This window comes from Cydia splendana, chromosome 4, assembly GCF_910591565.1.
Source record: "Cydia splendana chromosome 4, ilCydSple1.2, whole genome shotgun sequence".
Taxonomy (NCBI): Eukaryota; Metazoa; Arthropoda; class Insecta; order Lepidoptera; family Tortricidae; genus Cydia; species Cydia splendana.
The window spans coordinates 3,594,189-3,620,993 of record NC_085963.1 but is presented as its reverse complement, the minus strand read 5'-3'; the positions used below and the strand labels follow the sequence as shown (position 1 = coordinate 3,620,993).

General features: G+C 38.3%; 1 long non-coding RNA gene across 1 annotated transcript in view; it reads right to left on the bottom strand.

Annotated features, from left to right (window-relative positions):
• Window positions 1-15,711: 15,711 nt before the first annotated feature.
• Window positions 15,712-26,805, bottom strand: part of LOC134789742 (uncharacterized) — a 35,605-nt gene continuing 24,511 nt past the window's right edge. Inside the window, exon 2 of the long non-coding RNA XR_010144107.1 lies at window positions 15,712-16,018. This is a non-coding gene — a long non-coding RNA (uncharacterized LOC134789742). The remainder of the gene's footprint in view (window positions 16,019-26,805) is intronic.

Sequence of the window (26,805 nt, the reverse complement as noted above, 5' to 3'; positions counted from 1 at the left end):
TGTGATTTAATTGTTTTCTTAAGCAATAACACCATAATTGTTTTATTTCTCCAGTGTGGTAAGCGTGTCGAATGGTGAATAATTGATGCTGGTGATATCTTCCGGCTACCGCCACTGAGTCAAGGTCGTTTATCGAACGCGGACATTGGTGAATGTACACAATGTTGTTTTTATTCGAACAATAAGTCATGGGCAATATGACTAACACGCTTGGCATTATTAATATTACCTATATCTACTAGTGCAGTGATAGACCGTCATAAAAATCCGGTGGACACCGATGCAGTTTTGCTTATTTTATCATCATAAGGTATATTGAATTAAAAGAAAAAAAAAACGATTTTTAGGCAAGTTCATTTTGGACGATATTTGGGTGGTTTTGCGTTCCCTTTTTTATTTTATTGGTAGCTAACGGGCGGCATTTTAAAGAAGAATGAAGATTAGATAGCTTTATACTTCTACTTAGATTATAAACTAGGATTTAGATTTTCTTTTTACATTTTTCACGCGTACCAAGTAAAACATAAGTAAGTCAAATCGTATCAAATCAAACTCCAATGCAATCCCCATACAAAGTAGGCTGCAGCCGCAACATGCAGTGCACCAATTAATTATGATTAGCACTTATGCAACTTATGAATAATTATGCAAAACTATCCATAATTAGGTCGTTAGCAACACGAACCCATAATTACTTGATTACTCTTAGTGTGAGAAAATGTTACCTAAACAATGCGGTTGTAAAGGCTGAGAACATGTGTAAAATGTCGTATTTGCAAATGTATCATATACTCGTAGAAGCAAATTCAGCAACACACAATTCAAAAACCGGTCAAGTGCGAGTCGGACTCGCGTTCCAAGGGTTCCGTACATTACCCAAATTTTAACAATGTATTTTTTTATGTGGAACGTAAATGAAATGTCTTCAAAAAAAACCCGTAGGGGTCGGATTAAAAACTAAGTAATTAAGTCCGACTCACGCTTGACTGCACATTTCTAATATAGATGGTCAAGCAAATCTTGTCAGTAGAAAAAGGTGCGAAATTCAAATTTTCTATGAGACAATATCCCTTCGCGCCTACATTTTTCAAATTTGCCGCCTTTATCTACTGACAAGATCCGCTTGACCAACTATAGGTTCTCCTGTCATCTATAGGTAGGTAAAGAACTATTTTGTGTATTTTTTCAACAGACAGACAGGCAGACAGATGCACGAGTGATCCTATAAGGGTTTCGCGCCTTTTTCTACTGTCAAGCAGATCTTGTCAGTAGAAAAAGACGCGAAATTCAAATTTTCTATTAGACAATATCCCTTCGCGCCTACATTTTTCAAATTTGCCGCCTTTTTCTACTGACAAGATCTGCTTGACCAACTATAGGTTCTCCTGTCATCTATAGGTAGGTAAAGAACTATTTTGTGTATTTTTCAACAGACAGACATGGCAGACAGATGCACGAGTGATGCTATAAGTATAAGGGTTTCGTTTTTTCCTTTTGAGGTACGGAACCCTAAAAAGTGGATAGTGCTTGCTTCTATATGGCTCAAGTCCTCAACTGTTTACTCCATCGAGGATAAAGCGAGTGTAATAACTTGTAAGGCCCGGCGCCTTTGACACGTCAGGCGTTCTTAGCATTTCTGGACACCTTGGAATGCCTGAGACCGCCTGAGGGATGCCTCGGCATTCCCTCGGTTTTCGGGCCGGATTCGGCCCGCCGGCAGCAGTGTGGAGACATTTAGGACATCAACAACAACAATATCTGTACCTGTGGGGTGCCTTGGGATAAGGGCACTTGCGCTTCCCTTTTGCGGGTCGAAATGTATGGTTTTGGCTCTCTCACTAGCTTTCCGCGGGCCATAATTTGGAGTATTCGGGCCGGATTCAGCCCGCGGACAATTTGGAGACATTTAGGACATCAATAACAACTAAATCGGTTACACAACACGTAAAACAAGTGAACGTACATGCGCATGGATCTAACCAGTCCAGCGGGTAACGTTCGAAAAAGCCTGATTGGTAATGGGCCGGAACAGAGCCGTAACCCAAGTCAATCACTGCCGGATTAACACGATTTCCATTTAATTTACTGTGGTAACTTTGTATGATAAGCCATGTGAGCATACTTCATATACAAAATAATTAAATAAATTTTATAGAAAATAGACAGTAGGAAGGGAGGGGCGCCTATTCATTTACAGTATTTACACTATCAAACACGAGTTTGAATTTCGACTTTGCTGCGCGAGATACGGATAGCTAAACAATTGAATTAGTTATCCTGCAATGTAATATACTAGGTATTTAACTTCGCAAATTTTACTGCTGAATGAACAGTTTGGTAGATATGACCGGCGCTATTTAATATTATATAGTTAGTTTTCATTCAGACAATATCTAAGTATTCGAAAGTATCGAAATCGATCGTACGTATTTGAAAAAGTACATACGAGTATGTGGAATCGAATGGCGGAATGAAATGGAAAGTACGCGAATCGAGTCAAGGTGTCACGCTATAATCTGTTATTGGCGATTTGCGTAAAATGTAACGGTTTTGCAACATGGCCATAAAACAGAATTTGTAGTATCGATTAAATTTTTAATTAAAATGTTCACGTAAACCTGGGTTTATGTAATAAGATAAACAAAGCTTTTATTAGCTGCTCCTTTTATGGATTTATCACAGCTTACTTTCTCGATTGGTCATAATTAACTACTTAGGATCGGACTTTACTTAGTTTTAATTTTATAATATCTGGGAGACCGAGCTTTGCTCGGAAAACATATAATAACTCAATAATGCGCGTTTTCCCAGAGATAAGACCTAGCTAGATCGATTTATCACCCCCGGAAACCCCTACATAGCAAATATCATCGAAATCGTTATAGCCGTTTCCGAGATCCCCGAAATATATACCTATAAACAAACAAGAATTGCTCGTTTAAAGGTCTTAAGGGGCCCACTGATTAACAGTCCGCCGGATGGTATCGGCCTGTCAGTTAGAACAAAATTTTGACAGTTCCGAACAACGGACAGGCCGACACCGTCCGGCGCATGGTATAATAATATACTCCGCCTGGTACTCCATTCCGAGATTCGCGTAATGACCTAACTGACACGCGCCTACGTCATCATGCTGTTTACAGGTTCTCAAACTTTGAAATGTGGGAGAATTTTAACCAACGGTGAAAATTATTTTAACGGCATTAATTTTAAGTTATTCATGTAGAAACATAGTAAAATAAAACAAATCTAATGTATTAAATTAAACTTTATTTATCTATACAAGACAAACGTTTAAAAAACTAATTCACAGTTACACATTAATTACCAAGCTTACGACGTGAAAAGTTTGGAAAACACTGCGACTGCTGAGCTGACACTGAGCGAGAAGGAAATAACAATTAACACGCGTTCGACAAGGATGACGGTCAGGGCATGAAGTTATCTAGATCCGAATTGTCAAATGTGCACAGCGCTATCCTGTGTTGCCAGTAGTATAAACAGAATTACCCGAAAGTCTGAAATTTCTTTCGTGAATCGGAAGATATTGCTAACGAGTAATTAAAAATAGACAAATTTTACCTAAAAATAAAATTTATATTAAGTTACTTACCTTGTTCCAAGCCTTCAAATTGAGATGGCGACATTCGTTTCATACTGGCAACACCACAGTTCCGATGACGTCAGGCGCAATACCGGCTTTTATAACGGGTTTTTTCCATGCTTTTTCGAATCCAGCTGGCAGGCTGCGCGCCAATGCTCAGGTCATTGGACTCTCAATTTGATTATCTTGACCTACCGTCCAATAGTATGACGGTGGACGGTAGGTAGCCACTGTAGATAGACAGGTGGCAAAATAGCCACTGTGGGTAGACAGGTGGCGAAATTTTGTTATGTAAACAAACACAGTATTCAGAGTTGCTGAAGGTACTTGTTTTGTTTACAGAGGTAGCAGGTATTTCATTGACATAGCTGAAAAGACAAGCTTAAAACTAAACCCTAATGCTCAAATAAAAACTTTAATAAATAATACTTACTCTTGCTGAAATATAAGTATTATAATTATGATAAAATGCGTATGTGAATGAAATTATTCGTGTAGAGAAAATAAAATCTAAAATTTTACAAAATGCCAGCAGGCAGCAATGAAATCAGGCTTGGAACAAGGTAAGTAACTTAATATAAATTTTATTTTTAGGTAAAATTTGTCTATTAAGTTGACTGTACCTTGTTCCAAGCCTTCAAATTGAGAAGTGTTTGTTATCGACTGCTGGATGAGAAAGGATTGTTAATATTAAAAAGATCGCCAATGTGAATAAAAGACTAGATAGATTTATAAGAAAACCTGTATTGCATTACTATAAAAATCAACTAACACCTGATTGGTATGACCTTATATTTATTAATATTGATTAGAATACGTGTATTATATCGTATCAAAACATCTATCTAAAGGATTAGAATGTGAATTCAGAGTACTAACTGTTTTTCTATAAAACTTATGAAATGTAGTCGCACTTTGCCAATTGCCTCTTTCTAAGATATCATTAATATTATGATTATCAAGCCAGCCCGACGAAGCAACTGCGGAACGGACACTGCCCGCACTACTGTTTATATTAGCGTCTTTGAGGACTGCCTTTACCCATCCACCAATGATGGTTCGTGAAGCTGGCTTTACAGGACCACATATAGAAATAAATAGGTTATTTATATTCCCTCTTCGGTTCTGAGACAAGGAAATTAATAATTTTATCCAATAAACGGGATCTATATTTTTATTGTAATCACACGTTAACAATTTCCAACCAGATTTCCTGCGCGATGAACTGTCCGTCTTGGAACCGAATTCGGGCCAAAATATAATACAGTCAGAATCAATCTTACAACTGGAATCATTTATACTCAATAACGTCAGGTCGTGTACGCGTCGCCCTGAACAAAGCAATAACAAAATCGCACATCTCTTAGACACCTCAAATAAACTGGTTTGTACAGGTTCGTTATTCTCCAAATAAGTACACAAATCTCTCACATCCCATATACTCTCCTTACGAGACATTGGTCTACTCAAAGCTATAGCTTTCAAAGCCTGGCGAACAACTATATGCGAGCTCAGCGGTGGGCCTGAACGTACGGGACAAAAAGTTGAGACAACAGATTTGTGTAGGCAAATTGTACTATGCGATAACTTTTCTATTAAGTGTAAGTCTGTAAGAAATCTGGCCAAATCTTGCGGTTCTGGATTGTCTCTGGCGACATTATGGGCAGTACACCATCTGCACCACCTTAGCCACGCTGGCTTATAAGAAGCTAACGAGGATTTTCGCCAACCGCTTGCAAGTAAATCCTTTTGCTTATCGTTCCAAGTACCTAGCAATGCGGCCCACCCTGTATCAGCCAGACTTCTAAAGCTATCCGCTTGACATCGATTGGAGGTCTCAGAGTCTGCGTGTCTACTAACCGGTTCTCCAGGTCCCGAATTTCTATTGGAGGGGCCAGGGATCGGCTCTTCAGGTCGCTGCGCCAAAACACCTTCTCCCAATTCGGCACGATCAATAGGTACATACCCTCTGCGTCGTTCAGGTGACAGAGAACTCTCGGGATTAGACACGGGGGAGGAAATATCCACGCCAGTTGATACTCCCATCTCCGACTGAACGCATCGACGAAGGACGCATCCGGATCCGTCTGGTCTAGAGTCGCATATGCCGGCACCACATGGGCTCTTCTCGACGCGAAAAGGTCTATTTGCGGTGTACCCCAAACCTTGAATATCTGGTGCGTCGCTGGCGACAGCAGGTGCCACTCCGACTGACCGCGAAACCTTGAGAGTCTGTCTGCTTCCGTGTTGTATCTGCCGGGAATGAACTGGATTGTCATGTGAACGTGATAGCGGTCCAGCGCATCCAGTACCCGATAAGTCATCTCCATCATCTGCTGTGACCTCGTACCGCCTTCGTTGCGCAGATATGACACAACCGTTCGATTGTCCGACATAATCATTAGAGACGATTGCGTCAGTGAGTGGCTCTGTGATGTTATTACCTTCTGTACTGCCATCAACTCTAGGAGATTTGAATGTTGACGAGCCTCCCACTGCGACCATTGGCCAGCTAACTGCTTGTTGTTGAGCAGAGCGCCCCAGCCCTGGCCTGAAGCGTCCGTAGTCAAAAAGAACTGGGGCGCTGGAGGGTGAAGAGGAGATGTGGCAGTTACGTTGTTGATCCACCAATCCAGCTCGCTGTATAGGGTTACTGGAAGCTTTACCTTCGTTCTTGGGGACATGTGCAGCAGCTGGTTGCAAAACGTCATCAACAGCCTGCTGTTGAGTCGACCCCTCGGAACAACGAAGCTGGCGAAGTTCACTAGACCCAGCAAAGATTGGACCTGTTTTAATGAAGCGCACCTGTGATTTACCATCTGTCGGCACTTTTGCACAACATTTTGAATCTTTGCTTCTGGGAGTGACTTCAAGTTGCTCCAAGGGTCCCACCGAATACCCAGGAACTCCATGGACTTCTGGGGCATTAAGACGGACTTTCCGTAATTTATAGTCCAGCCTAGACCCTCGAGAATCTGTAGGGTGAGTCTTACTTGAATCTGAAGCAATGATCGGCTCTGGCATGCAAGAAGAAAGTCGTCCAAATATACGATGACCCTGATACCGCGAGATCTCAGCACTTCCGCAATCCAGTTGGTGACTAGAGCAAATGTCCTCGGAGATGATGCGAGACCGAACGGCAAGGAGGTCACCTGCCAAAGCCTGTGCTGAAACATTACCCTCAGGAATCTCCGGTGTGAGGCCTTGACTGGAATATGAAAGTATGCGTTGTGGAGATCGAGCTTTACGAGCCAATCTCGTGGTTGAAGAAAATCTGGGACCTTGTACATATTGATGAGGTGAAATTTGGCCACATATATGTACTGGTTTAGCTGTCTTAGGTTGAAGACTGGGCGTACGCTCCCCCCTTTCTTTGGAACCAGAAACATGTTCGATACAAAACTTGGGGTCAACGAAGCCGGCTCTAGCACACCCTGTTCTATCATGCCTTTCATTTGAACGATCATTTCCGGACTTTCCTTCGTGAATAATTTTGATGAAAGTCGGGAGGGGTGAACTAGAGGCGGTTTTTTGACAAAAGGGTATCCGGTACCCAGACAGAATTTTGACTATGTAGTCTGGAGCCCCCATGGCTTTCCATTGGTTTACATAAAGCTCCAGTTGACCCGCTTGGAAGTTGAGATAGTCAGTCGTAGCGCCTGCGAGATCGCTTACCTTGCCTGTTCCTGTAATATTTGTCGCTTCGTTGATTGGATCGAAATGGCCCAGCCTTTCGCTTTCTGTCCTGAGGAGCCTGAGCGGGAGCAGCAGAGGGCCCAGGATACACGCGGAAACCAGAATAGTCCGCAGCCTTCTTGCTCTGCTCCGGCTGTGAGACTCCTTGCGCAGGAGCTCGTTTGCTAGCAACTCCTTGCGCAGGAGTGCGTGGACAGAAAAATACCTTGTCAATCCCGCCATTCTTCGCTATACAGTCAGAAAACCGCTTGTCATCGAAGAGGTGCTCCTGTGTTGGAGGGATCTTTCGAAGAGATTCCTTCATGTAGCGGTCCTTGACGAAGTGCAGTACTCCATCTCTCCGTTGCTGGATAATGTCTGCGCGACGGCCACAGACCATCTGCAAGAGGTCCAAGTGAATGCGAGAATAGTCACCCTCCGAGAACACCTCGTTGATTTTGTCTGCTACCGCCTCCACCGTGCAATCACCCTGCGAACTTATCCAAGCCACGAAGGTCTCAAAGCCAGCTTTCAATTTCTCATTTTGTATGATGAGAGCATGAGACACCGCAGCTAGAGTCTTTTCCGTAACGGCGAGGGCACGGTTACGATCAAAAGACTTTATCATGTCATTGCTCTCCAAGTCAGTAAAGCCAGGCGATGACACGTACGTATTCTGAGCATCTATGTACCGTACCTGCGACCAGTCGTTTGAATTGAAATGCTGCAACTTGTCCAAAATATCAGCATGCTCCTTCGAGGTTATCGCGCCCGCTGACTTGAGGGTAGTCTCAAGTTTGAAACTAATATCCTTTGCAGGCCCCGGGACAGGCACCGGAGGAGCCTCTGGAGTCTCCAGATCTTCAGGCGAGACAATTGATAGCACGTCCGAATCACTGGAGTATTCCCGCGGGCGAGTAGAGAAATTGTCACGTAAAGACCTTACCTCGTGGGCCAATTTGGACACTACATCCTCTAACCTGGTCATCCGCTCATGCTCAGTTAAAGCCGTTGCACCCGGATCATGTTGAACATTATTTGAACTCTCCATAATGGAACTGAAATTATTTAGAAAATTACTTCGAAAATTTTCTAAACTTATAGGTGTTTCCTCTGCCAGAAACAAATCGCCAATGACCTGAGCATTGGCGCGCAGCCTGCCAGCTGGATTCGAAAAAGCATGGAAAAAACCCGTTATAAAAGCCGGTATTGCGCCTGACGTCATCGGAACTGTGGTGTTGCCAGTATGAAACGAATGTCGCCATCTCAATTTGAAGGCTTGGAACAAGGTACAGTCAACTTAATGACGTGTTATTGTAAAATTTAAGCTAAAATACATATAAATGAAAATTATAAAATTATAAAGAAATATTTTAACTTATTAACCATAGGTATAATGTACCCATGTAACATGTTATGTTGAAATAAAGTGGCAATGTTATTGTGACGTAGGCCCGTGTCACTCTGGGAATGGAAGACCATGTTTTATTAGACCATGGTCCGGCGGACTGTTAATCAGTGGGCCCCTTTAGATTTACTAGTAAATTTAGAAAACTCAATTCATCTCAATAGTATTTCTTATTCTGTGTTTGTGATTTCATTAATTTCATTCGCCGCTCTCTAAATGGCGTTCTATAAGTGATGAGACGACGAGTGACTGAGAGGTGTGGACATAGTCCCGACCCCAAATAAATGAGAAAAGGGCAAGTGAATGATGATCCTATTAACGTGGAAACAAGATTGGAACTTACGATCAATGTTTTTGTCCCCCCGATTTAAATTTGTGTATTTGGATTACGTTGAGTCGGACCAAGCTAACTATGCATGGAATTTGCAATGACTAAGTGTGACAATGTCATCATTAATGTCTAATTTCTATGAAAGTATGACGTTTGTAATGACATTTCCTCATTTTGTTTTGTTCAAGTTAGTGCAAAGTTACCTGAGAGGGATTCTAGTCGATTTGTTAATCAATGGTCTTTTTTTTTCAGATTATCATCGTCAGCCGAAACTAACTGTAAGTCCTTACACACAAATACACACTAATTTGTATCTCTAACTAAACCTCGAATGGGCCCGTATGAATAAAATAGGTAATAAGATCCAAATCTGCTTAGGAAAGTTAAAATCATTCCCACTTTTATTACCTATGGTTTTCCTAGTGAAAAACATTCCCGCACAAAAACACGACTCAAGGTTGTCTTAAGATCAAAACCACATCAAATGGTTAAAACATAATTGGTCTCACGTTCCTAGTTTATCGATCGCCTCCCTTGTACAGTCGACGTCAAAGATATGTTTACACTTTTGCACCTTATGCTTTTGTAATAAGGCGAAAAATGTAAACATATATCTTTGACGTCGACTGTACCAGTAATACGATATCCCGGCTTACGGTGTCTGACGGGCATTTAGCTCTATTGTTCGATAATCCACTGAATAGTGCACAGTTTATAGATATTATCTAAAACAGTATATTGACTTGTGAAAGTGGTGGTAGCCGAGTAGTTTTGTGCGTGCGTAGCTAAACAGCTTTTAGACTCGAATCCTGTGCCAGGAAAAGACGTGCGGGAATCAACCAATAGCATTGGTTGTAATACAGCGGAGCGAAGAAGCTCCCTCAACTCCGTCTCAGTGGAAAGGCAGTCTAAATGAGGTCTACAAAATTGTACTTTTTTACCGTGAAAAAAAAACTTCGCAGGCATCTTATCCCAACAGTGCTAAAACGTCTGCTATGGCTTAAAATAGACGACAGTCGATACCGAAATATAGGCTAATTCTTAAAAAAACGGTTTTTTAAACTATAGATTGACATGACAGTTTTTTTTAAGTTGCGAATCACCACATTGGGGCACAGAATAAATAATAGTAGGTACTAATTGGGGTTAAGAGAAAACATGGTTAATGCTGTCCCCAATCTGTTTCAAAAACGGATCTTTTTTACACATAATTTATTGAACTGAGAGGTCTCACACTGACTTCTAAGCGGCGTAGAACAATAAACAATTCAACGTTTGTATGAAGTTAAGATACTGTTTGAACCTATATAATACAGCTGTGTAACGGTATCAGGTTTCTTTGGCAGGTTCAGGTTATAAAGTTCACTTCTACCCGTAAGTCAGAACCGCCGCTGTACCGTTACAGTAAACAAATCAATGGCGGATAGAGCTCTTAGCTACGTAAGTGGTCCTAGATACAAGTATCATACAATAAATAAGTTATACCCAACCTCTGTATGTGTTTGCTAGTTTTGGTTGCATGGAGTTAATTTCAGTTGTCAAATTACCCGCTACACAGCCGTTTTCTTATGAAATTACACTTTTTAAGGAAACCAAAATCTTAGATTAAGTTTTTAATTAGTCTATTTGTTTATTAAGTGTGGCTACCACCATCACTTTGGCACTGACATAAACTCTATCGAGAACGTAACTTACTTTCTACGATCCCGCTCGTACTCGAATATTAGTGCGAGCGAGATGTATAGAAAGTAAATTACCAGTGGCGGTACTTCCATACAAGCCCAAAAACCGGGCTTGCCTTAGTTGCCTTACCGAAATTACGTAGTGATAAGATCAATAATCAATGTAGATTATTATTAAACCGCGCGCCAAATGAACCCGTATTATTAAATTCAAGCCACAGTATGCAGCGCGCGGACCGCGGCGCCAGCGTGTCGCAAGTTTTTGCCGCGGTGGCGCCTCGTCCGCGCGAAAGAAATCAGGGCTATAACCGCGAAAATCGAAGTTCGCAAATTGCGGGAATTTTTCTCTGTCACTCTAATTACGCCTTCATTGGAGTAAAAGAGAAAGATCCCCGCAATTTGCGAGTTTCGGTTTTCGCGGTAGCCCCTCAGGCGTAGGATGTTCTAGCTATCCTGCTCGCACTCGTCGGCTTGCAACCGGACTTGCTTTTTCGTCCCGCTCTTGGCCCTTTAACTAAGCCTACAAACCGCCATAGAATGATGTAACTATTTGTTGGTATGTATAGCAATTTTATAAGGCGATTAAGCCTGGCTTTTGGTGTGAAGTTAGCTGCATAAGTTCGCACGGGCACGCGTTTACTTCAAGTGTATTATTATTTAGTCGAGTCGAAAGTAACGAAAGCTCAATTTATTTAAGTGAATTTGAATTAAGTAGTGAATGTGGATTTGTTCGTTTGTTTTGAAGTTTATAAGTGTTAACAATTGATGAAGTTGTTCCTTGTGGCGGTATGAGATGCGTCCACGTATTACTCAACGAAGACAAGGTAAAATCGTTAAACTTTGTAGAAAAACGGGATATCATTTCCAACACCCGACTTGTGTATTCTCAGATAAGTCAGTCGCAAGAGAAAATTTTGTACGGCCGTTTACAAAATACAAGGATTGTTGGTTTACTCCAATTAAGGCGTAATTAGAGTGACAGAGAACGAAGCATGCAATTTGCATACTTCAGTGTTCGCGTTAGGCCCTCTGATATGTTTGTAAAATTCTATGTAGTAGTTATTTAGTACCTAGTATGCCCTGTGCGATATGATAGCTCGCCGCGATATTACGCTAGCAAATTAATTTGAGTCCAAAGAGTCAGATTGGACATTTATTACGAAAACATATCTTTCGGCTTGCCTTACTCCGAAACCCTAGGCACTCTACTGTAAATTACGTAGACGTTAGCGTATATATGTCAGTTTTGACACTGTCAGTGACTCATTGGTGCGGGTATAGGAGATAATGCATGAGGTGGTAGCGGTTCCAATTTCAAACATCATATCTCCAATAATAACGTTAAGCACTTCAACATATATTACCTAAGTTTCAGAACGTCCTTCATTTGGATTACTTAAATACATAGTAACTTAATCTACGAGGCTTCAGACCCTTGAAACTGCCGACCAAATTAAGAAGGCCTCTCGTCACCTACATTTTCAACAGAATTTTGGGCCTTTTGCTAAAAGGGCCGTGTCAGGTTACGGGGTAATATCCGTTCTGTCACTTGAAAGGTTTTCCTTTGTTTTCACATCAGAGACTATAATTTCGGCAAGAAATGTGGGGTAGCGGTAGACGGGCAGACTATATACATTATGTTGACCAGTCTCACTCTCTCATTAAGCAAAATGTGAGACGCAAATACACTTGGACCAAAATATTGGACAGATGGAATATCATCCTACTATACCTACAGCTTGCTGACAGCGACGGACGGAAAAACGGGGGCGTTCGTTTGACACCCTTTGGACACCTCAGCCTAACGGACCAATTCGAGTATTAGTTGTGCGATCTGATTCCGATACGATACTGATATGTCAGTGCCATAAGTGACATTCCTTCAACCGAAAAGTAAAAACATCACTTTTGACACTGACGGATCAGTATCGAATCGGAATCAGATCGCATAACTAAAACTCGAATTGGCCAAAACAGTAAAGTTACAAGGCAAACTTTCATTTCTCTCTATGGCTGCACAAAGGTATCTATTCAATTTCAATCGTATTGCAAAATCATATTTTATTCAATCAAATCTGTGAATCATAATCTCTCACGATCAAATTGTACACAACCGTGACGTCACGCTATTGTCAGATCACCCAAAACTTTGTACGACCGAATTCTAAAATATGTATACACGTTCCGCCTTATTATATACTCCCCCCGCGCCCCTACCGCGAACTGATGTTTACACGAACTCTCGTAAATTATATTATAATTTTCGAGTAAATATGGCTAAAGTTACCTTGCAAGCCATCGAAAAACTAATCCAAAAATCAGTAGAACCACTACAAATAAAAATATCCGAATGTCACTTTAAAATCAACGCGATATTAGCAAAATTAGAGTCGGTGAATATAGGGATTCAAGAAAATAACTTCAAAGATGGCGACAGCACAGCTCAACAGACATCCACAGTTCAAATGCCGAAAACGGACGATCTGGGCCCGAAGCTAGGACGCGGAAGCCGACCAGCAGGTACGTCACCAGCAACCACCGCGACAACATCAGCGCGCACCGCGCGTGCAAATGCGAGAGCCATACATGCGCAAGCTACTATCTCCGCCCCCCGGAAGTCTCTCTCGCACCCGGCGCCCGTAGCTGCCGCACCCGTCGCCGTCACTCCTGCCAGTAAACCTGCGACTGCACCTCCAGCGAACCCGTTGCCGAACGTTGCCGAAAGTGTACCTCCGATTAACTGCAGCGATAGTGCGGCCAGCGGTAATGATACACTATCTCCGTGTGGGGCCACGAAACCGACCGCTCAAACCGAGCGACTGGATATGATGCCTTCTGAACTACCAGATGCGGATGACAATGACTCGAACTGGACATCTTCGAGTTCCCGAAAACGCAGAAACACAAACAGGAAAAAGAATAATATAAGAGTAGGTACGGGCGCAAATCACAACAATATTAAAGGGATCGAACGATTGAAATATATTCAGGCCTGGTCATTCAGGCCTGAGACGACTGCCGACAATGTATTACATTTTTTAAAAGAAAAGGTAAACTCTGACGACTATCTTGTAGAGACGCTCTAATAATAATAATGTAATTTTTATATCTTAATGTTGACATGTAATTGAACACTACCAATAAAATGAATATGAATATGAATATGAATAATATGAATATTATAATGGAGTTAGGTGCAAAATCGTAAACTTCGACGTTCAAGCAAGTTGGTCAGAGGGCCAACCGCGAACACCGTCGTTCGCAAATTGCGACCATCTTTCTCTGTCACTCTAATTACACCTTAATTGGAGTAAAAAAGAAAGATGCCCGCAATTTACGAACTTCGGTGTTGGCCCTCAGAAACCGATTAAGCTCTAATGATTTTTTAATTTTTAATTACTCTCACTGGACTACAGATATTACAGCCATATAATATAAGCCTTAAGAGGTTGATTTAAAGCCTATTTTAGCATAGTCTATTTGGTTTAATTTTATGTAGGTTAGGTAAGTCTATTTCGATAGTTTTAAGATTTCAATTTCATTGTTCTTCACGATGGATTTAATGGAATACCTATCAATTTTCACTGGGACACTAGGTTCGTTATAAAGACATTGGTTATTACTGTCATTAGTTCTGAAAGTAGTACAGTGGATTATGTTATATATTTTGAATAAATAATTAAATTTTATGGGCCGATATCTGCATTGTTTCCTATTTAGTCTTGTGAGATATGTAATAAAATTGGTCACTATAGGATCAGTATATGGAAGTTCTATAAAGATTACCTGTTTTATTGTGTTTTTGGTTGTAGACTACCTAAGCAGAGCGGGGCTCTGAAGTGGACAATGGGGTTGGCAAATGTCAAGGGTTTTCATATATATGGCGCCAGCTTAGGTTTTTCCTGGTCTCTATTAGTGTTATATGACCTGACTTAAAGGATTAGCATCCAAGTAATAAAAAAAAACAAGAATTTGACACTATTCATGTAGGTAATTGACTGGTAAATACCTAATATACTGGTAGCCTCTGTATGTATTTTTGAACCGGTTGTAAATATTTCTCTAAATAGTCGGAACTATTTAACAAAACCATTTTAAATTCAACGTCGCAAAGCGAACTAAGTTTTACAGAAAAGACACTTAAAATGTCGCTTTTGTCGGACTTTGAAATGAAATTAATTTGAGTCAAGCCGCGTAACTCCCGTCTGAGACCGTAATTAGTTATTACACTTATTACAAGGGTAAGTGAAACAGGAGACCCTTTTGATCTTACTAACAATTATTCATAGTAATATTATAATTAAGTATGACATATTTGTCTAAATTATCAATTTGGTACACGCTACAAAAGCTTCAACAGTACTTTTCTAATGATCCTAAACTCAATGTGGTTGCATTTTATCACACTGTTTCAAATTTTCTATGACTACCTATGATCTCTATCCTCACTAGGTATTATTAGATTAACAAATTATGCGTATACTAAAAATTCAGGTCTAATCAAACGTATTAAGAGGCCATGATCGATTTTAGAGCAGAAATGTGAAATTGATGGATTTGGTCGTTGAAATTGTACACCTTTAGTTACGTAATATCTAAATAGCAAATATTGGTTTCTATTAGCACGTCTTTTCATCTTGGCTTTTAATAATGAGGTCGCGAGCGTGCGTCATACATGACGAGAAGGGGCAGTTTTTAAAAATTCATTAAAAAATTATGGTAGTAAATTATACTAAATGATGTATAAGAACAGTTTCAGGAAATGTTGTCGATTGTTTAAGTATCAAAATTACGTTGAAATTAAGTCGAGTTTCAAAGAAATTGTCACCTGTTTTGAAGTAGGTAATTTCTGGAGAAAATTGATTTCGTCTAACTTTCATTTACACTACTTCAAAGTCATAATTTTAGATTTAAGCTAGTTATTAATTTCGTTTAGTAGTACCACTGTATATATATTGTATGTAAATAAATTTATAGCTTTAAAAAAAAAAAAAAAAAAATGTAGTCTACAAAAGTTCGAGTACAGGATATGTGTAATACAAATTTACCATTTTTAGCAGTCCAAACTTTACGAAATTTACAAATAAGATCGTCAAAATCAGTGCTTTACGCGCGTTTACCTAAACGTCCTTCAGAAAAAAAATCATTACTAATTTAGTGAGTCTCTTTTCAAAAAAATGATCTACAAAAGTACAAGATGGGAAGACGTGCGAATAGAAACCAGTACTTGTTATTTCTATTAGGTAGCACAAAGTGTAGAATTTCTTCGTCAAAATCTAACAATTTTACATTTTTGCGACTAAAATCGATAACGGCCTCTTAAAGGCGAGTACAGATGTAGTGCATAATTGTTTTCCATCCTATGTATTTTCTCGGAAATGTTCGTTTTTGTTATCATGCTAGTTCAGTCAACCTCAGTACTTTGTACCGATACTGTTCGTACGTTTCCGTGAAAATACGATGGAAAATAATTATGCACTCCATGTGTAGGTATCAGTTCAAATTAATTTAATAATACGTTTATGTACCTACTTCTTAAAAAAAAAGATATGTTTACGGTTTTATTAGTAGAATAACAGCTCAAAATAGTTACATGCTACCGTTTTCAATTGCTAAACCTTTTGTGTACCTACTTAGGTAAGTACTGATAAGGTTTCAAGAATCATTAAATTTCTTCAAGAATCATTAAATTTTGACATTGTTGCGCAAAGTTGAAATGAAAAGATTCCCATTTTCTTTTTCTAAACTTTACTCATAAGTACAAAGTCAGCTCTATTACCTACGAATATAGTTCAATTTACAAGAATCTCAAATTGCAAAATGATATTACAGAATGCAGTTCTGCCTTCAATAATAAAAGATGTTATATTAATAATAAAGTCCAGGCAGTTAAGCCCGTTTTTGCAGAGGATATTGAAGTCAATATAATTAAAGAAAAAGAATCACGATCAGAAAATAATCGTGATGATGTTATTTAAGAGGAAGGAAAGGCGTCAGTAAGTTTATTGAGGGAAATTTATAAAGGGAAAAACGTAATACATACTTATTGAACACTAAGGTAATCTCATTTAGGCACTCATCATCACCATATCACCCGCAGGAAAAAAACCGGGCAAGTGCGAGTCGGACTCGCGCACGAAGGGTTCCGTACCATAATGCAAAAAAAAACGGAAAAAACATGTAAAAAAAAACGGTCACCCATCCAAGTACTGACCACGCCCGACGTTGCTTAACTTTGGTCAAAAATCACGTTTGTTGTATGGGAGCCACACTTAAATCTTTATTTTATTCTGTTTTTAGTATTTGTTGTTATAGCGGCAACAGAAATACATCATCTGTGAAAATTTCAACTGTCTAGCTATCACGGTTCGTGAGATACAGCCTGGTGACAGACAGACGGACGGACGGACGGACGGACGGACGGACGGACGGACAGACAGCGAAGTCTTAGTTATAGGGTCCCGTTTTACCCTTTGGGTACGGAACCCTAAAAAAGTATTATAACTGTAAAGCCTCGTAAATTATTAATTTAACTATATGTTGGGATGTTACGAATTGGGATCGTCTTTTTGGTAAATGAAAACGGGCAAATAGACATCCTAGTTATAATAAACACTTAGTGACAGGGTGAAATCCCACGCGGAAATTGAAACTAGATATTTGACAATGATACCTGCTTGTCAACCTTGATAATCTAACACAAAAAAAGACATTTGTATAACCAGATAATGCTACAAAGAAATCGAATCTAATCGATGTTTGTAAAGGCTCACTAGAACTGCGTAAAAGATACACTTTTTATTATAATGGTAATTCAGGGCTATCACAGCAGTAAAAGTTTGTTAATCAATTCAATTGAAAGGATTATAAGAAAAAAAACAAAAGCGAGACATTGACATTGTGATCTCGATATTAATTGTTTAGAGCTAAACAAATAAACATTTGGTAACAATCTTACAATAATCCTTGTATGTAAAATAGATTCAACCAACCCCAAACCAAGGAAAGCTGTAGGTACTTTAGGTACCAGTTGATAATATTCATGATCAAAATACGAAAATGAATGGCCTTAGCAAGATTCGAAAGTAGGAGCTCCACCTAGCAGATAGGGTCCCTACCGACTAGGTCAGACAGGTCGCCAATCCTTTAGCTATGTAAGACAACCCAAGGACCCCGAAAAGTCCCCATCTTAGCTAATCCCACTTTACAGTGTGTGTATGTTGAGTACCAGGTTAATGACCTATCACAAACTACCCAACAATCCCAACATACCTACAACTACATAGTACAACTACGGATACTGAGCGAGCGAAACCTTTCGTTAATAGTTCAAGGGGGCTAGCGCGTTGGCCTCACCGCCATTGTCATATCACAGCATCGGGTCATTACCCTTAATTTGGCTTAACTCCAAATTCGAAATCTGTATATCATATTGACTCGCTTCCAAGAATCTAACATGCTAAGGGCCACTTGCAGCATTCACTAACCCCGGGGTTAACCGGATAAACTTGAAGTTAACATGGTTACAGTACAACCCCGGGTTAGTGGGATGGTGCAAGTGGCCCTAAGTGTACTTGAACATTATTGAGAGATTATAGTTATTATAAACTAATTCTTTTATGATTTGCAGAAGACTTTTGGGGCTAGAGAGGAAAGAAATATACTGTAAAGTTAAGAAAATCTGTCAGCATCAAAATTTTTGCCGCATTTTTTAAACATGACCTTTGTAAGGTGTTATTTAGGTTCTTAACAAGTAGCCTTACCACGACTGCCTTAGCAAACTGACATATTCGCTAACGTCTGCGTAACTTACTATCTATACATCTCGCTCGCACTAATATGCCAGTACGAGCGAGATGCATAGAAAGTAAAAGTTACGCTCACGCTAGCGAATATGTCAATGTCAAACTGGTGGGAAGTTCACGTTTGATGATACGACATAATTAGCCACTACATTTAAACAGCGTCCTCAAGCAATATGTCTGTATGATGTATGCGTGTCAAATAGACATTACCTGTATTTTGTTGATTGATCACCCATTAACAATTGAAGATCGAAAGCGAATTCGGACGTTGACAAGACCGTTAAAAGATAAACTCACGCGCAGCGACATAATTTCACGATCTGTTTCGCGTAAGCACTTTCCACCGCGGCGGACATGAGCGAAAACAATTAAAAGCGTACGGAGAAGAGAAATGGATGTTATCTTTTTGATCTGCACATGATGGAAAGTTTGATAATGTTTTTGTAACGACTTTGCTTTTACTTATTCCAATAAAAAGGCTCATTAATTCCGAAGATACTATGTGGAATGGCTGATGAGGTAGGTAATAAATATATAGAGTTAGACCACGAAAAGTCTGCAGCGATTTTGATAGCCCACGCAGTGCAATTGTTATTTTAAACGTCAAACTTCTATGAAATTATGACGTATAAATAACACTTGCACTGCGTGGGCTATAGGGCTTCCACATACCGGACTTCTTCGAAATTGTCTTCATCAATACCGGGATCCCATAAAAAATCCCACGCGCGACGGCCATATCTTTCGTTGCAAGTTTCGTGCGGCGCCTCATATATTTGATTTCCTTCTAATTTCTTAGATTTACGTCTTCTTTTAATGTTTTAGAAAGCCACCAAAAATGGGTCCCAGATTTAAAATTAGGTAATAGCCTGTCAGCAGGGCAACCGAAGCGTGGCGCAGTTATGCAAAGAGGGTTCTCTAAAACTCTAAACAAACGCTGTTATGTAAACACTATAGTTTTAATAACAAGCTATGTGCATGCATACGTTTTTGTATTAGTCTGACCAACAAATCGTAGCAATTTGTCCAAGTTCTAGTTACTCATTTCTCATTTATATTGCTTAGCGCTTTTTGCAATGACAACAACAATAGAGCACTAAATACTCTTTATTGCACACCTCAATACAAGTAAAAGTAATGCGACCCCGTTAGAAAATGACCCTACTTGTTAGAGTAAGACCAAAAAAAGTCTGCAACGATTTTGACAGCATACGCAGTGCAAATGTTATTAACTTCATGGGAGTTTGACGTTAAACTGCGACACTTGCACTGCACTGCGTGTGCTATCAAAATCGTCGCAGACTTGTCTTGGTCTAATTCTACGTTTTATATTATATTTACTTAAAAAAATCGAATAAGGAGCGGTGGTGGCCGAGTGGATATGACGTCCGACTTTCAATCCGGAGGTCGCGGGTTCAAATCCTGGCTCGTACCAATGAGTTTTTCGGAACTTATGTACGAAATATCATTTGATGTTTACCACTAGCTTTTCGGTGAAGGAAAACATCGTGAGGAAACCTGCATACATCTGCGAAGAAATTCAAAGGTGTATGTGAAGTCCCCAATCCGCATTGGGCTAGCGTGGGGACTATAGTCCAAGCCCTCTCGCGCATGAGAGGAGGCCTGTGCCCAGCAGTGGGACGTATATAGGCTGAAATGATGATGATGATGAAAACTCAAATGTCAAAATTATTAAAAATACGTGTGTGTGATTATTCTGTTATTAACTAGTTCAGCATGTGTACGAAATTGAGGCTGTTATAATACCTTTATCTTTATATCAATCTTTTACTTTCCCACTTTCATCTTCGTTACCCTATGTTTCGTTGCATTTCCAAAAAGCGTATCAGGCTTTTATCGCTAGATGATGGGAGTTCTTGTAATTCATGTTGTTTAAATATAACTCAAATAGACGCATCTATGGGGTCATAGTCGCCGTTATCCAGTTCGACTTTTAGCACTTGTTTTGTTTGCTGTGTCACTTAAATCCTCTTCATCTTTATATAGTGTTTTAATACATTTAATTATTGTAATCGAAATAATATATACAATACTCAAGTGAATGCAACGCAACTTCCGTAAAACAACTTTATGCAAATCTAATATGCATTGCATGAAACAATTTATAACCAGACTTTTTAAGATAAGATAAAGATAAGATAAAATGTTTATTTGCAAGAATGTAGGTACATATTTACAAGATGTCAGGGTGATAATTCTGGTCTCCATTTACATTCAGCCATTTATTGGCGTGCAAAATTCTGTCGCATTTTATACATATAGTAAAAATGTCAACATATTACAAACTAATTGACAATACAACCCTATCTTATACAAAAATAAATACATCAAATTTAATCTCAATTATATGTCAAAACACCAAATTTCAATTAATATAACCTTATCATAATACAAAAATCATACAAAATAGAAAATATATCATATTACAATTTATATGTCAAGTTACCAAATTTCAATTAATACATAATAGTCACAAACAAATATAAATTAAATGTAATAAAATATCAATCTAATAGGAATTCTTTTACACTATAAAAACACTTATTAATTAACCACTTAGTAAGTTCTTTCTTAAAGATTATTTCTGGTAATTCTTTGAATTTGTCTGGTAACTTGTTATAAATTTTTATGCACATGCAGTAAGAATTTTTTCTGTAGATGTCTGTCTTCTGTAGAGGAATGTAAAGTGCGTGTTCGTGTCTCACTTGTCGTTTAAATACTTCTGAGCTTTTTTTGAACATGTGTGGGTTTGTCTTGACAAAAAGGCAGGCCTCTTTTATGTACATCGATGGCAGAGGTAAAATTTCCATTTCCTTGAATAGTGGTCTACAACTTTCTAAGAACCATGCTCCACAAATAGCACGTATACATTTCTTTTGTAGTCGGAAGGCTCTAGTTATGTCGGCTGAGTTTCCCCATATCAGTAGGCCAAATGATAAAACCGAAGCTACATAGCCATGATATGCATTCAGCGCTGTTTCTATTGATGCAATCTGTCGTAGTCGTTTCAGTGCGTATACGAAGCGGTCGAGTTTGTTACACAAATAATCAATATGATGTGTCCATTTACAGTTTTCGTCGATGATTATGCCTAAAAACTTTGTTGTCTCTACTTGTTCCAGTTTTCTGTCTTTATATTGTAGTTTTATCGGCAAATGATTGGTCCGGTAATTGTGAAATTGCATGAAATTAGTTTTTGATATATTAATCTTCAAATTGTTATCATTTAGCCATGTTATTATATCATTTATAGCCCTATTTATATCTTCCTCGAACGTTTCGGGATCTTCACACTTGACAAGCAGGGTAGTGTCATCTGCGTATAAGATGCAGTCATGTTTCGTAGAATTAGGGAGATCATTGATGTACATTAAGAATAGTAATGGCCCCAATATGCTCCCTTGAGGAACCCCTGCCATTATAGGTTTCAGTTGTGATCTACTCGTTACTCTACTTCCGTTTTCAAGTTTTGTGATTTCTACACTCTGGTTGCGATCCCTAAGATAACTGCCCAGCCATTCTTTACATTTACCTCTCATCCCGCATTTTTCTAGTTTGGTAAGCAAAATGTCGTGATTAACAAAGTCGAAGGCTTTTGTCATATCCAAAAATATACCCACGATAGGAATTTTATTGTTCAAGCTTTCCGTTATTATTTTTAGCAAGTGAAAGCATGCCATTGATGTTGAACAGTTTTTTCGAAAACCGAACTGCTCTGGCGTTAGAAGATGATGTCTTGTGACAAAATTTAGTAGCCGGTTGTACATTGCACGTTCAAATATTTTGGCGATAATTGGTATTAAAGTAACTGGTCTATAATTGCTCAACTCAGTTTTATCGGCTTTCTTGAATAGAGGCTTGACTACCGATAGTTTGAGTGCATTTGGAAATCGTCCCTGTTCAAAAGAAAGATTCAAAATGTAGCTTAGAGGTTCACATATAAATGCAGCACATCTTTTAATTAAATATGTATTTAGTTCATCATATCCTGTAGATGAGGTATTACGCAGGTTTCTTATAATTTTCAATATTTCGTTTCCATCCGTGGGTTGAATAAAAATAGTTTCATTATTAGTGTTCTTAATGTTTTTGACACTTTTGATTAATTTATGTCTTATATCTTCTGAAGGCTCTGACGTCACTAACTTCACAAAATAATCATTAAATGTTTCAGCAATATCCATGCTGTTATTATATGTCACCTCATTTTCTATTATTTTATCCACGCAGGGACCGTCTAATCTTGCACTTACATTGTTTTGTATTATTTTCCAAACTGCTTTACATTTGTTCTTATTATTTGATATATATTTATGGTTTTGTATCTGTTGAGATTTAATTATACATTGCTTAAGTATTTTATTGTACAATCGGTATTGTTTCTTATGAGCCTCTTTGTTACTTTTTGAATGTATGCTCTTCATATATAGTTGCCTCTTATTTCTACTAGATTTCCTGAGTCCGTTTGTCAGCCATTGCAACTTTATAGATCTCTTGTTCATTTTCTTTTTATATTCTGGAAAACATAGTTTATGCAGTAACATCAACCAATTATGAAATTCATTAAAAGCATCGTCCACTTCTTGGTTTTGGTAGACTTCATTAAAAGTAAGTGATGCTACGTGCTGGCAAAATTTTTCGATATTTTCTGGGTGGTAATCTCGCCGAGTTTCAAACCATTCATTTATTTTGTTATTTCTTTTTACTGGTATGCTTACTGTTTGTGCAGTTTCGTGGTCTGACAGTGCAAGATGATGTATTTTTGTTTCTACTCCATCTATGTTGCTTGCTAACAAATCTATACATGACATTTGTCTTGTAGCTTCTTTCGTGTGTATATGTATATTATTATTTAGCAGAATACTGTTCAGTTCGTTACTGGTCTTAGTCTTTTTCAACATATTAATGTTCCAATCGCCACATAACACAAGATTAATATTTTTTTTCTTTGAAAATAATTTATTAAGTAATTGCTCCAATTTACCGAAAAATATATTGACGGCACTAGTTGGCGTTCTATATATGCAGATAATGAAAATATTGTAGTCTTCTATGTATACTCCGCAACATTCGAATGAGTATTGACTAGAGAATTCATTAAGCCACGCAATATTTTTCCACTCTAAGTCATTCTTCACTAATATGCATGAACCCCCTCTTCTTTTTGTTCGTGAAAATGACGCAGCTATTTGATAATTGTATATTTTTAATAGGCATTCTGAGCCTTGTTTGATAAAGCTTTCAGTTAGGCAAATAACGTCTACTTTCGTTTTATGATTTGCTAACTCTAGTATTGACATATTCAAAAGTTCCGACTTATTTATGGCTCCAGCGATATTTTGATGCAGTATAGTAAAACAATGATTATGATTATAATTATTTTCAGTGTTGTTCACGAAAAAATGTTATTTCTGGATTACTATCGCTCTCTTGTATAGTCTTAATCTGTTTCTGGAGGTAATAGAATACATCTTTGATTCCAGTGTTCAAAAGCTTGCCCGTATACGATGAGAACATGTCCAGTTGTAGATTTAGATTTGTGTCAAAGAAAAGAGCGTGTTTATTTGTTGCGATGTCCAAATTCAGTAGGGTATTAAACAATTCTACACGGCAATTATACACTTTAGCTCCGCAGATATACGTTGGAACACATACAATAACATTTGTGTGCTTCATATCTTCTAATGTGGTTCTAATATGTTGAACCATACTTATGTAATTTGTTGTCGTCTTGAAATCTTCTTCCCCAATAAGTATAACACAGAAATCGGATAATGTAAAATTACTTAGTTTATTATCAAAGTTGCTAAAAAGCTCATGTATTCCGGCACCTGGTATTTTGTAATGGCAAAATTCAAAGTCATTAAAATATTCGTGCATATTGCCCAAAATGTTATTTCTTGTGTTGCTACTAATAAGACACAATTTATTTTTAATCACTCTGTCATCTTTTTTCTTTTTGTCATTTGGTTCAATTTTTTGTGTTGTATCTTGTTCTTGTGTCCCTGTCGGGCTGTCAGCCTCGACTATATTGTCACTTGGTGCCATCATTGTGTTTATATCCTTACGTTTTGGTGATACTGATGGTATAGAGTCATCATCACTGTCGAGGACATTGCCTGGATGATTGATATTCTTGACCAATAATTGTTTCTGTAAAGTTGCGATTTTATTTTTCAAAGGCGTTGAATTTTTTGTAGGACATTTTTCAGTCAGGAGCTTTTTAAAGAGCTCGATTTTCTTATTTTGGTCGTCAAGTCTCTTTTTTAGTGATCCAACCTCCGAGTTAAGCTTATCAATCTCATCATGCGCGCTAGACAACTGTACAGAGAGATTGTCGATTTCCTTTTTCATTTCTGTGTAGTCGCCGCTCTCAATCGTTGATATATTTGGCATACTTAGTGAAATATCATCGCGTAAGGTGGCTAGCGATTCCATATCAGATTCTGGGTCCGACAACAGTTCAGGGGTGTTATCAACATTGTCCGCGAGAAGTGCCGGTCTGGTATTTATTATTTCAGGTATATTTTCACTGCAAGAAATGGTATTGTTGCAATCGGAAGTAGAGAATGAAGTGTTCTCCTTCAGTTTCTTCCCTTTCTTCTGTCCAGTTTGATTTTTATTATTCCGACAAGGTATACAAGTCCAGATATTTTTGTCTTCTTTGAACATCGAGAGAAACATCCTTCGAGTTACAGTACTACATTTTAGGTCATATGCACCTTGACATGTTCGGCATTTCAAATACTCTTTAGATTTAATCTCGATTGTGCACTGCGTGCAAAATATTTTTATTTTTGATGACATATTGCCTGGTGTGCAAACTTTCTGAAGTTGTTTTTTTTATGGAACGCACCCGTGCGTAGGCAGCCTCTTAATTTGGTGATTATGGAACGCACCCGTAGGAAATTTTTGTATAGCAACACTGACCTTCGCCGCTGTCAATATCAGATTGTCAATCTAGCTAGTTTAATGTAGGTAGGTTAAACAGCTGTTCTTCGTGATTATTGGGTGTTAATTGGTCGTATTGTTTTTAATTTAAGTGCTCAAGCATGTGTGAGTGAATTTTGTAAATAACGGATCAATTCATGGTACCTTTTTGCGCGCTTTTCTCTCCATTATAGTAGTAGTTCTTCGTTCTTTATGTGTGATTCAGATATGCTTCATTTTATCCAGGTTTTAAGTTGTATTTGGTATGTATCTCTTCAGTATTTACTCGATAATTAAATTTACAAGTAGCGAATTCAAATAACACTGCTGTCAGTCGTACACACGCACACACGCATATTAATTATTAGTGCTGTAAGTTTATTTTTATTTAGATACCAGATATTGGTATTTAGTTTACACAAATACGGGTAGTAGTATAAAATGTCCAAATTCCTTTTTTATTACTATAAGAGTGAACTTTTTGGTACTCTATTTTCAAAATATACGCTAAACGCTAAATATATCGGATGCAATAAGGAAGAAAGCGTAATAGGAAATACGTTAAAAGCAGCAATTGGTTTCTATTGAAGCGATACACAATAATACACATAATAACAATGATTGCTTTTCTTGTAATCCATAGCCAACGGTAAAACTAGCTTTTGAACGTAATTTAAACAAGTCAAACGCTAATCTAAAATCTAAGTAGGTACCCTGTGGTACCCCCTTATTTAGAACACACCCATGATATTGTTTTCTATTTAACTTTTTTATACCATGCAAGTTTTAGTAATATACCTTTTTGATGATGCTTGGTCAGATCTGATATTCCTATTACTTACTGCCTTAAACCAAACCAGTCCCACCGCCACTGCGCCGTTCTAATATTAGCACTAATTACCTACAATGACATTTAACTAATTATTATATAGAACAGTTGTTTTTGTTTTATATCGTTAGGTTTTAAAACAAAACAATTTATTTTCTAATAGGTTTTCTATTAGGTATTGATTCAAATTTGACTACCAATTTTTTTAATGGGCCTTTAGAGGTGAGAGATCCATAACAACCAAAGGCGAAGACTAAACTTATACTGGTCCAATTTGACGCGAGTCCAGTGAGTAGTGAAGTACTTTCAATCGTCCATGACCTGAATCTCACGTACGACCCGCACTGACCTAGGTTTGAAGTTTTTGCACTAGATTTTCTTTGCTTTGCCCATTTGCAGTTTCGCTTTGAGATCTATTTCCTGCTTTTACAAATTGGAACCACATGCAGAACGAAAGGGGTTACGTCAAACTTTTAGGAATGGTTGGTTAATGATATTAAATAATTAAAGTGAAAGAATT